At 34.2% G+C, this 14,470-nt stretch overlaps 1 protein-coding gene across 4 annotated transcripts in view; it reads left to right on the plus strand.

Annotated features, from left to right (window-relative positions):
* Positions 1-14,470, plus strand: part of LOC129787858 (homeobox protein abdominal-B-like) — a 79,163-nt gene that overhangs the window by 16,997 nt on the left and 47,696 nt on the right. For 2 of the 4 annotated variants that reach the window (XM_055823677.1, XM_055823675.1), the window contains exons 1-2: positions 8,814-9,208; positions 10,000-10,120. The exons of the other annotated variants lie outside the window; for them this stretch is intronic. The gene's annotated coding sequence lies outside the window, so the exon portion shown is untranslated. Of the gene's footprint in view, positions 1-8,813; positions 9,209-9,999; positions 10,121-14,470 lie in introns of those variants that run through there. 4 annotated transcript variants of the gene reach the window in all.

Genomic DNA, 14,470 nt, shown 5'->3' on the forward strand with positions numbered 1-14,470 from the left:
CGACTTTCGATTTTGCTCGGTACACAAAAGCTGTGTCTGAAAGAAACACAGCTAAAACACGCGGGTTTGGGGCAGGAAAGAAAAAGCGAAGAAGTTTGTACGGAGAATAAGAACGTCGGTGTTTGTTTCGTGCAAACAGAGAACCACAAATTGGGGCGAAGCAGAAAAAAAGGCGGGAGTGGTAAGAAAACTAGGAGATTGTGATAAGGGAGTTGGTTTTTGCGTGTGCATGCTCACCGTGTTTTTCTTAAAGGTGGAAATCGTTAAAAATTGATCTCACCTGCTACCGCGCGACATGCCTCACAACAGGCCAAAGTTTCACAATAATTCCGCATAATAAAAGGATGTTTTTTACTGTCAGAAAATACGAGAGAAACGGATCAACCCAAAAAAGCCACAGCTTGGAATAATAGTTAAAGTTTGTTTGCCAACTCAAATTGTTTAAGACAATCTAGCTCTTACTCTTTAAGAGTTATCTAACTTTCTTAAAGTTAGTTCCTAAAATTATAAAAATTGTGAAAAATAATTCTTTAATAGCTGTTTATTTTTCATAGAACATTCAAATGAGAATTTGTAACAATTTCCTAAAATAACTTTAATTTTAATTTTATAATTCCTAAAACTTCGCAGATGTTTGAGTAATTTGCAAAAGAAATTCTAGCTCATTTAGTAGATTTGTGTTTTTTCTCACACACCCTGTTTTTCTTACCTAGAATTTTTCTATGGGGCAAAAGAGAGGAAGAACAGGAACAACAACAAAAAAATGAGAAAACTTTTTAACTGTTTGGACAAATATGACCAAAAAGTATTTATTGGCAGCAATAAAATATTTAATGAAGTTTTATTTAAGCTTCGATATAGACGACACATCGTAACATGCTCATCAATGTCTTGTCTTCAAATCACTCTCAAGTCATTATTACATAAGATTCCCAATACCTTATGGCCATCTCTTAAATTCATATTTAACGATTACGACCAATAATTTGATGACACTTACTATTAAGAAATTAGTAAGTAATATTGAGGAACATCATCGCAGGTGACCCCTCTCTTTCTTATAGCTCTTTTATTTTCTTTACTTCGTTGTGTAGGGTGTTTCCTGCTACAGCTAAATTTTCCTAAACCTCGTTTTTCTATAACTCCTTAAAAATTAAAAAAAAATTTAACTAGATTCTTGAAATTGTTGTGTGGCCTTAAAAAAAAAATAAATGAGCTACAATTAAAAGAGTTTTAATATTTTAATTTGTTTTATCACCAAAAAATGCCCCAAGGAATATGAAATTATTAATTTTAATAAGCTTAATTGTTTGTTTATTAATTTTTTTCAAGTTAGAAAAAAACTTTATTGTACAGGCAGTTGAGTTTTAATTTAAAACTTTGTTGTGAAAAAGCTTTTCCAAATGGATTAAGTGAAAAATAAATTTCTTGGCACGTGATCATTTAGGACTGAGAGTTAGGAAATACTAAGAATTCTTTTATAACGCACATTTTCTCTAATGAGAATAACAAGAATAATTAAAACTAAACTCAAAAATTGCCCTTCATAATTTTGTCTCATTAATTTAAGTTTAAAAAAAAAAGCTCAGAAAATTTTAATTCCCTTCAAAATAGAGAGAGAAAAATTCAATGGAATTTTATAGGGCAGAAAATGATCTGTTTAGATCTTTAGCTTAAAATTTAACACGCCCTGGAGTTAAGAGATGCTTAAATATAAATAGCCCCATAGTCCCTCCTACATTCTACTTATTACTAATAACTTGTGGATACTTTAAAGCAAAAATAAAAAAAAGAAAAGCTTCGCACAATTTAATGACGAGAGGTGAGAACTTCTCCATTGGTTTGCAAGCAGTAATGTGGAGAAAAAGGCAGGAACAGGAAGAAAGGTTAAATTTGCAATTAGCCATGCCTCAAGTGATCCATCGCGTGGATTTTTCTCAACGTTTTCTCCTAACATTCTAAGCGAGAAAGATTTGCAAATAAATCACACGCCACTTTCAAGAGCCATTGTGCTATGTATAATGCGGCTCCTCCATCGCGAAAGATCCCACAGGAAGTTCTCTAAGCATCATTTTGGAATTCAATTTTTGTGTGAAAAGAAATTTCTCGTGAGTGGGATTCTCTGACATGTGTGAGGCCTCCCATTGCGGATATTGGTTATTATCTCATGAAATTTATCATGCATAAAATGGTTGATTTGATAAGGAAATTCCGCGCATGCAAGATGTGCGGGAGAATGTGCTTTAAAAGTCCTCCAAAAAATAATTTATTTTCGTATCGCGGTAAAATAATAATGAGATTTTTTTCAAGCAGAGAGAGGGTATTTATTCTTCTTGAGACTCTTGGTATTTTTTCGTTGGATCCTTTGGACAGCACCAGATCCAATAAAATAAGTGAAATATGTGATTCTGGACAGGGCTAAAGTGAATAAAATTAACCCACGTGAAATTAATCCACGAAATTTCTCTTCTTTTTCACGAAATTTATCGCCCATGCTGTCACATTTTTCACTTTTTTTATTTTCCAATTTCCATTTACGTATAACCCGAAATGGTTATTTTTTCCCACTTTGCCATTCTTTTGACATTCCGACGCTTTCGTGGCAGAGTTCTTGTTTTCTTGTAATTTTCTTTTGCTGAGATTCTGTTTTTGTAACCCTCTCCATCTTCCCCAAAAATTCATAGAGAGAGAGCTAAAAATAATACATAATCAGAAAAGCTTTTAGCTGAAATGAATAATTTGTTATTCAAGCTTGATTTAAGCCAAAAGGGACCCAAAAACCTTTAGCTCCTCTCTCCTTAATTATGTTATATTCATCTCCCAAAAGGCAATCAGTTGACTTTCAATATTTATGAGGTGGTATATTCTATGATTAGTGAGGAGAGTTCATAAAGGAAAAAAAATCCAATGGAGACATCAATGTTTAATAAAAATGATCGTTAAATTTTTATGTTTGTTAACAGTATTATGTACCCGGCGTTTACACATAAATGCGTACAAATAGCGCTGAAAGTTCTCCCTCTCTTCCTCCTCTGTCTCTTTCGTCATTTTGCGAAAAAAGACATTGAGGAAAATTAACATTCACGTGGGCAATTAATTTTCCTCCTGGCGACCACGGATTTCTTTCTTTTTTCCATCTTCTTCGGTGTTTGAGACATTTTCCTTTGGCTTAAAATGTAAACACAAGTTTGAAACCACAGAGAGTGCTCTAAAATTGAAGAATCTGTCTTGCCTGGCTTCCAAATGGGACACAAAAAGGAATATAGAGGCGAAAAGATCAAAAGATCTTCCACCATGATGCGGAGAGTTTAGGATTTCACTTCTATGATGAACAAAATATATGTATGTATAATATATTTTCGTCATGGGAAGTGGTTTTCATTGAGTGCCCACCCAGAGATGAGATGATCCTCGATCTGAACCAACCCAACCTCCGCATCGATCGACAGTTTTGCCAATTATTTATGCAAAAATGTCGCAGAGCCAATGCCGCGAGATCCTCCCCGATGGGTATTGGGATTTAACCGTTCCAATCTGATTTTTATGCTGCTCCGTGGCATGCATAAATGAATTTCTAATGAACGTAAAAAAAACTCTTGTGTGGTGCTTTTATTTGAACCGAAGAAGAAGAAAAGACTTCGATACACGCGAGTGGAATAAGATTGATGTCATAAAATGGTGGAAAATAAATTTTTGCTATAAAAATTCAAGAGGAAAAAAATGTGATATATCAATCTTCTCCTAATTCCTCTTTTTATCTGCGTAAAGTCTTCTCTCACAGAATTATTTGTTTTCGTTTCTTGCCCCGAAGAAATGTATGAGGAAACTTTTCATGGGCCCTAATAGTTGCCACGGGGTTCATCTCAATCAATTTTCACGCCATTTTAATCCATCTTGCTTGGCTTGGAACCAAAATGAAACACATGGGAGACTCACAGAAAAATTCTCATCAACCAATAGTTTGATTATATTGCAATAGAGTTGAGAGAGTTCATAGATTGAAGATTTGGGATGAAAAAATTATTTAATTTTAATTTTTCTTTCTTTCAAATTAATGATTTTCTTTTATTAGGATTATATGATTTTTGTAATTGTAAATTTTAAGAAATTAAAGGATTATTATCACATGAAATTCTTGGTGTTAACCACGAAGTAGAACACCGACTAATTAGCCCATTCTACTATATTTAGTACAGTCAAGAATTTTTTTCTTCTATAAAAATAGTTCAAGGGTTATAAATTGAAAAATCTTTGATCACTATAAATTCTTAAACTAAAACTAAAACCTACGAAAAATTTTATTTTTTATCAAACCAAATAAATAATTCAATTCTTGGGGTCAATTCTGTAAAAAAATCTTTTCTTTTCTTACAATTAAAAAGTTTTAAAACTTTGAAAAATCATCTTTTCGAAACATTCTTTTACCAAGCTTTAAAAGAAAAGCAAAAGCTTTTAAAAATTCTTTTAAAAACGTTCTAAAGAAATTTTTTAGAAAAGTATTTTTCCTTCTTCATCACGACTAAAGAAAAAAAAACTAACTGTCAAAATATTGAGAAGGAAAAGATATTTGACAGAATCAATCTAGAAAAATTCCCATAAAATCATCTTCTAAACTCTACTTCGCAATGTGGTGGGTTGGATAAGAAAAAAAAATCGAGGTGGATTTTTGAAGCTCTCCAGGAATGAAGATCTCTATCGCAGCGGGGAAAAATTAATTGGCTCCCCTCATGTTATATGTTACTTGCAATGAGCATAAATTAGGAAGCACAACAGAGGGAAATTCGTGGTGGTTTTGTATGTTGAAAAAAAAAAAAAAGAAATCGTGTCTTGATCTAAAAATTCGATCCATGGTTGATTTTTTTTGCTTCTTCCTAACCCACCAAGAAATTCCCTCCTCATTAAATATTTCTGTTTGACCAAGCTGAATTACAATAAATAAGTGGAGCTTGCTTCTTTTTTTTTTCTTTCTTACGCTGTAATTAAGTTAATTGTTTTAATAGAAATTCTTTCTCAGCAAAGAGATGGAAACGCGCAGTCCGTAGTTGAACGCGAGACAAAACACGGAATTCACATTTTGCTTGTTTGCGCCCAAAGGAAAAATTGTTGGGTTTTGGGGGCAGAAAAGGGGGAGGTATATTGTACACAGCAGTGAAGTGAAGAGAAGAAGAAAAAAACTCTCTCAGAGCTAACACGCGAAATTTAGCTTTAATTAATTTTTTGAAATTGATTGCTGACCATGTTTAGAGGCGCGCACACACAGCTGGTTTTAGGGGGAAGTGCTGTGCGCGGTGGCAAAAGAGGCGGGAGTTTCTTTGGTGCGTTTAATTAAGGCTTTTTGGCGACCAAAAATGGAGAAAATGTACGTGAGACAGACGAAAACGCCACGGCAAGAAGGGGCAAAAAAAACGTGGTGGCCTCACGAAAAAGTTAATGACTGTAGAAATTTTCAGTTGTCCGAATGTTATTGTGTGTCTCTCTTTTTTTTTTATTAATTATTGTTGTTTCAAATGATTTTTATGAGTTCAAAATTCCATCCAAAAAGAATCGCTTTTTCCATCGCAACTGTTTGTTGTACATATGTACATAGGTATGGGTTTTTGCTGCAGAGAGACCCACACCGTCCACCTCCCACCCTACACAGCTCACGTGTTTCACTAATGAAACATTTCCATAATTAATAGTTTAAAAATTAATTTGACTTTAATTAATGTTGTTTTATTGCAAAATGTTGCAGCAGCCAATATGGCTGAAAAGAGTGAAAATAAATAACATCCGATTAACCTTCACCGCACATTAAATTCCTCATTCTGAGGTGATTTTATGGCATTGCACTCTTGGGCCGTTCATGGCGATCCGATGCCTTCATATAAATCAATACCACTTTTCAACTCACTTCCACAACATCGATACATCTTTGCGCTCACCCATTGCAATTGCCCATTCACTTCTCTTTTCCAAAAGTCCCTCTTCTTAAGGAGGTTTAAAAGTAGTTTTAAGCTTCTCTCTTGATATATATTTACATTTTTAAATTTTCCTTTAAAAGAAATTCTAATTTTGAAACAAAAAAAGCTCACACGAAAGCTCTTGAATATTCTTCTTCTAAGCAGCAATTTTATTTCTATTGATGATCAAAGAAAATTCTCTCGCAGTATTATCTTTCTTTCTTAAAGTCATCTTGCAGCGACATTTCTGTGTATATAATCTTCTCCATTTCGTTTTGCTCTGCTTCTCAACCGAAGGTGTCTCTTCTTCGGCATTCACCATCTCAGGTGAAAAATTCAATCTGTACCACGGATGATTCTCCTGCGCGGAGAACTGGTTAAACGAGAAATCTCAGACTTAATTTATACCTATACAAGAAAAATACAATATTACGAGTTTCGTGTAACACAGGCTTGTCATCTTATGTAGGTTCTTTTTTTTAATCTTTTTCTCCAACTTCTTCGCTCCATCTCACCCAACCCTTTTTGGTTGTAGACTTAAACCCGATTTAGAGGCGTCATTTCATCGTGGTGGAGAAAATGAAAGGCGTTCTCTGTGAGAAATTCTATGCTGCAAGAGGATTATAATTTGATACTGATTGTTGGAATTGCGAGAAATAACATAAAATTTCTACAAAAAAAAAAAAAAAGATTTGTGTTGTAATTTGAAAAAGATAATATTATAAAAGAAGAATTTCTATAAGAAATCCAAGAACGCTTCTTTTAATTATAAGCTTTTTGTTTGGAAAAATTCTTTTTAATTATGTTTAATTTTTAGTTTAAGTCATACATTGCTGAAGATAGTAGGTAACATAATTTTCTTCTTTTGATGGGATTTATGTAATTATTTTTAAACAGAATAGTTGAAGAAAATCAATAAAAAAAAATGATAGAAATCATGAAAAAAAATTAAAAGATTTTTAGTATCAAATCAAGAGCTTTTACTGTTGGGAAGAAAAATATTTTTTGTTGAAAACTAATTTTCATTTTCATTGATTTTTGAATATCAAGCATATTTTTAGTAGAATTATTAATAAATTCAGATTTACAGTGTATTTTTTTAATAGAAGAACTAATGAAAGATATGACGAAGAAGATTTAAATACATTTTTTTAAGTTTTACAAAAAAAAATTACAGTGTAAGATTTTACTCCTTAGAACCAATCAGTTCTTAATGTGAGTACACCACTGTATCTATTTGCCATTAATTTTTCTTTATAGTGTAGTAATATATAATTTCTATACGAGGACTGCAAACAAGTTTAATAAGCAATATCAATTCAATTAAAAATGAATTTCGATCTGGTGAGAATTGGAAATTATTTGCAATAAAAAGGAAGAAATCTCACCCTTAATTGAGTGTTAGAGGTCGTATAAAAATATAAAATTAAGGGTATGATAGAGCATGACCAATTCGAAACACCTAAAAGTCGTTTGTTGGCTATATATGAAGTTTTATATTTAAATATAAGCATTATTCTTTTATGAAGTACCATTTTAACACGTCGTAAAAACATAAAAAAAGGAAAATGGATAAGAAGGGATGTTTGCCACCATAAACTTTTAAAGGTGCTTGACTTCCCAACTTTCACTGCGCTTATTTTTTTATATTTTTTTTTGAATAAAATATTTTTATTTTGAGAAAAGAAAAGGATAAAGTTGAAAAAATTTGAAAGAAAAAGGCGCTAAAGTGGACAAATGGCTGCCATTCAATGAAAATGCAGTGAAAAAGCCCGAAATGACTTCTTGAGGAGAACGATGTGTCTGTGTGTGATGATTTGCGGGACGGGGGTGCATGTAAAATAAAAGAAGGCAACCTCAGGATGTCAATAAAGTGCCATTTAATGGCCATGACACAATAATAAAGCAATCGCAGCACAAACATCGATCACTTTGCACATAAATCAAATTACAACGGCGATATTCTTACACATGATTGTGGGTGCGAGGGATTCCCCCGAAAATGTGCCGGCAAGGGTTGTTTAATGCTGGCTGCCAATGGGATATTATACCTTCCGTGTGCTGCCAGAAATTCCACGTCACGACGATGGTTTTGGGAGCTGTAAAAGATACTTGATGCTCTTTTTATTTAATCGCTCCACGACGGCGGCTGCGAGAGGGGGGGGGGGTGAAGCAGCATCTCTGGGTGGTGATGTACATCATCTTGCGGTGCGGTGGTTTTATTGTGTGCCAAGAAGTGGCCAAACGGTTGCAATTTCCTATATAATTTTTATTTGGTAGCGCTTTATCTCAAATAACCACGTCGCGGCGGTGGAGGAAGCTTTTGCAACACACCAAAAACCTCCCCTACCCCGTGTGATGGACATACCAACCACCTCTCCATGAAAGAAAAAAAAAAAAGAAAAATGGGTGGACGAAAGCTCTTTCGGGTTGTGTGTGCCGAAAAGCACCGGGAATCCAGTCATTGCCATCGTTTTTGGGCGCTGACTTCTGGTGGTGGCTTTTGTGTATTTGTGAGCATTATATATACATATGTACCTATGTATGTATATAAATATCCCCCACATCACCATAATACCGCCCTTTTCCATCTCTCTCGCACTGCTGTGAATTGAGTCCAATATGAGTGGCTTTTCATTCGTGCGCGCCATCCCAAAGTTTGTGCTATGTATAGTACATATAAAATTTCCCGCACCAACACACACTCTACAGCGCTATGTATGGCAGCGTCAGAAGCCATCGCGCGAGATGTAGAGGAGAGAGACTTCGGGGTACATAAGAGGAGTCGCCATCGTGTGCACGTTTTGATGTTTTATTTCAGAAATCTCTCACAATGGATTTTTAGTACCGCCGTATAAGTTGTTAGGGAAACATGCATTTTAGCTGTTTTCATTATTATGTTATTTTCTGAAGGAGACACACAGCTTTACACACAAAAAAAGTCCAAGGGAGAGCTCCCCTTTTTTCTTGCAAAAGTGCGACATATTTTTTTTTAATAAAAATTTTCAATCCTTTGCCGTGGAAGTGAAAAGACACATTTTTAATTTTATTGAAAAAAATTTCTCCTTTCGTAAAAAGAGAATATTGAGCAGTTAATTCGCATCAATAATTTCGAGAAGTGTTAAAGACAAAAAAGAAGTGTTTTTGTAGTGAAAATAAATTTAAAAAAAAAAAACGAAATAATTTAAATTTTCATCAATTAATAAATTATCTCAAAGTGATTTATAGAAAAATTCCTTAAACATCACTTTAAGCATCAGAAAAAAGTAAAAAACGAATAATTTTTTTTTATCGTCCCACCATTAAAAATCGTTAAAAGTGCTTTGGTGTGTAACTCATGTACACGGAGGATTCTCTATAAGAGGTGTGCTGGTGGTACAAGAAAGGATATCATGAGAGAAAAAATGAGAAGATGATTATCCAATACACACCCAAAAGCCACAACATTGAAGATAATTTTGCACTGAAATTGTGAAATTGTTGCAGACAAAAACGATGCACTTCTGTGGCTTTTGCAAAAGTTCTCCTCCGTACCAAGGGTGCGAAGAGAGAAGTCTGCGTTATGTGCTTTTTTAATGCACCAATTTTATATCGTGATTATATTTTTTTGATGGGGCTCCCACACTAAAAAGGAGCTCATAAATCAGCAGATAAACAAACGATATAAAATCGCACAGCATTAATGTATTTATGTGGTGTCAATGTTTGTTATTTTGCACTTGATTTTTTTGCTCCATTCTAAACAATTTTCCGTTTTTGCTTTTTTTTCTCACTCTCCATAGAACTCCATTAGCAAACAAACTAATTTGTGTGGCGGAGAGAGAGTACATTTAACGAATTGTTAGTGAATTTCTTTTCTTCCATTGATACACAAACAACATTTTTGACGATTTTTTAATGGACGGGGGAAAAGCATAAATTTTCTTGCATTGAGAATCCTCAAATTCTTAAAAGAAAAAACGAGAGAAGATCAATGAGAGTAAATAAATGAAGAAAATTTTCCCTCATAATACTAATGCAATGTATATTTATTTTCCATTGCTTTCCCCGCCGTTAGGAGCGGCAGAAATAAACAAGGATCCAAAAGAAAATAAATAAAGCAATAAATCCGATTGATATTGTGTGATAAAAATCAATTATGAATGACTGAAATGTGTTATACTGGATTTAGATAATATGTGAGTATTATAAGCTTTTTCTTTTAATTTTCTCACATAATTTTATTCTTTTATTAATCTTTCCATTTGGCTTCTTGCATATAATTATTGAAAAGAAAATTATATATGATCCTTCATAAAAAAAAGGATTTGTCTTAGGGGATTGTTAGACTCTCTTATATAAAACTAGTTGAGTAATATTTCAACACCTTTCTTTTCTTTTTTTGCTTGCTTGTAAAGAAATATCCTATAGACTCCTGCTCTCGACGTGGTGTAGAATTTCTTCATGTGAGGAGGGTGATTTTCTCCACATAGAGAGAGAGAAAGGGGAGGGAAAAAGTATTAAAACGAACACACCTTTTGCGCTCACTGCACACCCTTCTAATTCAGCAGAAACATTTTCCTCAGTGAAAGCCATAAAATTTATTATTAGATTGAGAAAGAGAAATTTCCCTCCCTTCACCATCATCTTTTTCCATGTGCCCTCTAACCTTTTGGCATTCACCACCCTTCTTCCGGGAGGGGTTGCTTTCGACACACACATACCTACCCTTTCGCAGTACACGGGAGGGTGGTTTAGGAAAAGGAAAACTTCTCACACTCCTTTCCTTCAATCATATAATTGATTTTCTTATGGGTGAAAATTTGAACAGAATGGGCACCCCTCAAGCACAAAGGTCCACCAAACATTTAGAATTCAATGAGTGAACTTTTACAGGGAAAAAAATCCCCCGGCTAAATGTCCAGCAATAATTGATTTTAGGAGCTCTTAGAAATAATTTTTATTGAGCACATTAATTTAATGAATAAGCGCACTTTAGGATTTGTAAAGAAAAAAAATTTATACCGAATGAATTCATTCAACAAAATTGCGCGAATCTCAATGAGAAGATTTTCCAGGGGATTTGCGTGTTTTCTGTAGTTTTGTTAAATGCAAACTTGTGTTGAATAAATAATAAAATATAACATATCGTAAATCAGTTTATTAATAAATTTTAAAAATTGTTAATAAAATCCGCAACATAATATCGAGCTGTCTGCAGGTAGACATTTAATTGCATATTTCACCAAGAATCCGTGGAAAATTTATGATATTTTTCTGAATATTTATTAAAATACGATTTGAAAATTACATGCCTGTGTAAATTTAATTAAAATTTTTAGTCAGGTGTTGATTAAAATATGAGTGAAATTATTATTAAAATACACTCATAGAAAAAATTCTGTATTTATCACTGCAAAAGTGGTGTTTCATATAAGAGAATTCCGTATTTATCACTTTGCGGTGATAAAACAGGAGTTTGTTCTATGAGTGTATGAGCATAATTATTCTAATGAAAATTAAGAAACAAATCACAGTGGAGGCGCCTGGTAATCACTGAAAGCTTTCACTTAATCGCAAAATAAGACAGATTCACTTAACCAGTACAAAATGTATTTATTTTATTAAATAAATTAATAAATAAAAGTTAAATATATCAATGGAGACGCCTGGTTGTCTCTATAGACGCCTTAATATTGTAGCAAAAATTGATATGTATTAAACAGTGGAGACGCCGGGTCGTAACAAGGCTTACAATATTGTATTTTTGCAATAAAATCTAAAATTAATTGCAAGTAAATTTAACGTTTTCAATCAAAATTTCAATTAATTAGCTGAAATTTTCTCAATTTTCCATGCTTTTCCTATCCTCTGAAAATTCCTTCCTAACTATTCATTGAGTCACAACTTTGTGCAACATTTTCATGTTAGGAGCGCTGTCTTTGAGCTCTTATGATGGTTACAAAATGTAAAATCGAAAGGGTTTCTTTTTTTGTGTACGGTGGGTAGCCATAAAATCAATGTGTCGATTCTTTGAGGCCAAAACACACAGCAAAATGGAATGTCTTTTCCCAACAACTTTGTGTGAAAATTTGCTTTTGCCATGCAAATTAGGCACACTTTTGATCTCTCAAGGCGAGCACACAGTGGTGCAATGATGAGGGTTGGTAGGAAAAAAATTAGAGCAATTTTGAAGTGTCTTTTGTGTGCACAAAGTCTGGAGGAGATCGTGCGGAAAAAATGGGTTAAGAACATTTTGCCTTCAAGGTGACTAAAAGTCACAAAATATCATTTTTTTCCTTCATTTTGTGACCCCAATTTGTGGAAGAAAAGTTGAACAAAAGTATTTCTTTGTTGTCGCCGGAGGAAGAATGAATTATATATGGTGAGTTATTGGGAAAAGATATGTATATGTAGTTTGAGAAATTAAATTGCTGAATATATAGTCTAATGTGCGGGGGTGTCATAAAAATGCCACTATTTATGGGTCTTTGTACAGAGAGACACGCAAAGAAATTTTTAGAGTTTGATTGAAAATATGCAGCAGTGGGAGCTTTTTTTGGGGGGCGAGATGCGGGAGCTTTTTCTTGGCTAAAGGGGCGACGACAGAAAAAAGCTCCACACACACTAAAAGAGTTAATTGGCAACGAGACGGGGGCACTATGGGATGATATTATGGGTGCCTGAGAAATGCCCATCATTGTGATATGTGCACAAAATGTTGTTAAGCACGAGGAGTGTTGGCAAGAAGAAGGTGGTAGAAGGTAGCATCGGTCATAAATCTATAAACACTCAATAAACTTCCTTTTATTGTTATGGCTTCAATAAATTCATTACTGGTGTACAAATATGTGCATAAATGGTGGCATGAATGAGGAGAGGATGCCTCGAAAGAAGCATAGAATGGGGTTTACCATGCTTCGTATATGCTTCGAAATTAGCCCACCACTCTCTGTCAAAAATATGACGTCAAATTCATGATTATTTTAATGCTTCTGCCCTCAATTCTGTGTGTACTGTTCACCCTCTGAGCCCTCGGATTGTTTCCTTCTCGGTCACTGAACAAATAATAAATAAAATAAAAAGATATCCTCCCGTGACTCCTCATCGTCCCACAAGCAATGAATACGACGTGTAGATTGCGTGATTGAGGCACCGGGGGTCTGCCATTTTGTGTGCGCCACATGCAGAGCAAACCACATACGTATATATGAGAAAAAATAACATACATACATAGTAATTTATTCAGCATAAATTTCGTGCGGGTTCAGGGGCAATTTTTCATAAATAATAATCCCCGGCGTTGCCACATAAATTACGGTGTGTTGTGAGAGAGAGGAAAAAAGGCAGAAGATAATCGTGGCCACAATCCCCCGAAACATTCATTATCCCTTCGTCGAGGAGGGCCAGTAACACCACAAACCCCGCGGGAGGAAGTCAGAGAACCATGATTCCTGCTCACAGCGCATTCGTGATTGCGCCAATGGCAGCCAACGGCAGCCATGCTGGATCAATAATTTCTCTACCAGCACCAGAAAGGAACTCAGGGGTTAAACCCCCACGTATTCGTCCCTGGGAAAATCATGGGGGTGGAAAATTCTCTCATTTTTCCTTTCTTTTCTTTATGCCTCTCTGGAAATAATCACAAATTGATTTACAGCCAACAGACTATTTTGAGAACAAACACAACGTGTGTTACGTGAATTCTCTTGACATTGATGCTATATAGAAAAATTACTTGGAAATAGCTCAAGAATCTTAACGGAAAATTAATTTTCTTTCCGCTGATTTAGGATTTTGCTTGAAGTATGAAAATTCGGTTGATTTTCACTGTTAAATTGATTTTCTCTATATTTTCATCAGGCTCTAAAGAAAATTATTTTGAGATTTTTTTGCCAAAGAAAATCAACGAAGCGAAATTCCAGAAAAAAAAAGATTTTATAAGGGAAAGGAGATTAGTCATTGTCGTATGAGAAAATTCTTCGTTCAGAGAAGTATTTGGGACATAGTTAATCTTGTAGATTCAAAAAAGAATAAGAAATAACCATAGCAATTTTTCATTTTTTACTGGGATCAGTTGTGGAGAGATAAAAGAACCAAAAAGGTTATGTAATTTCTTGCATTTTAGAATAAAACTTTTTTTTACTGGTTTTCCCACAAGTGATATCAGTGGAAACAGTATAAAACAGTCGAAAAAAGAAAGTTTCTTTGATAATTTCTTAATCTTTTTTTGATGCTCTCAAGATCGCCCATGTTCAAATTATTCCTTCAAACGAGGAATTTCCCCATACAACAGTGACTAATCTCCTTTCATTACAATATTATTTTAAACGATTTTTTCTCTTTGAAAAATGCCTTTTATAGAGCTTTAAGTAAATTTGCTTAGACATGTAGGTAATTAATTTTTTTATTTCCTTTCTTATTCTGACGTATTGATTTTTTATGTTGCTATAGGCTTCCGGTGTTCGTCAGAGGAAAATTCCCGCTCACCCAAGGAAAAGCAGCAATTTATGCCAAAGCTTTCGATCCCAATTGTGGCTCTTCTTCAG

The sequence above is a fragment of the Lutzomyia longipalpis genome, chromosome 1, assembly GCF_024334085.1.
Source record: "Lutzomyia longipalpis isolate SR_M1_2022 chromosome 1, ASM2433408v1".
NCBI lineage: Eukaryota > Metazoa > Arthropoda > Insecta > Diptera > Psychodidae > Lutzomyia > Lutzomyia longipalpis.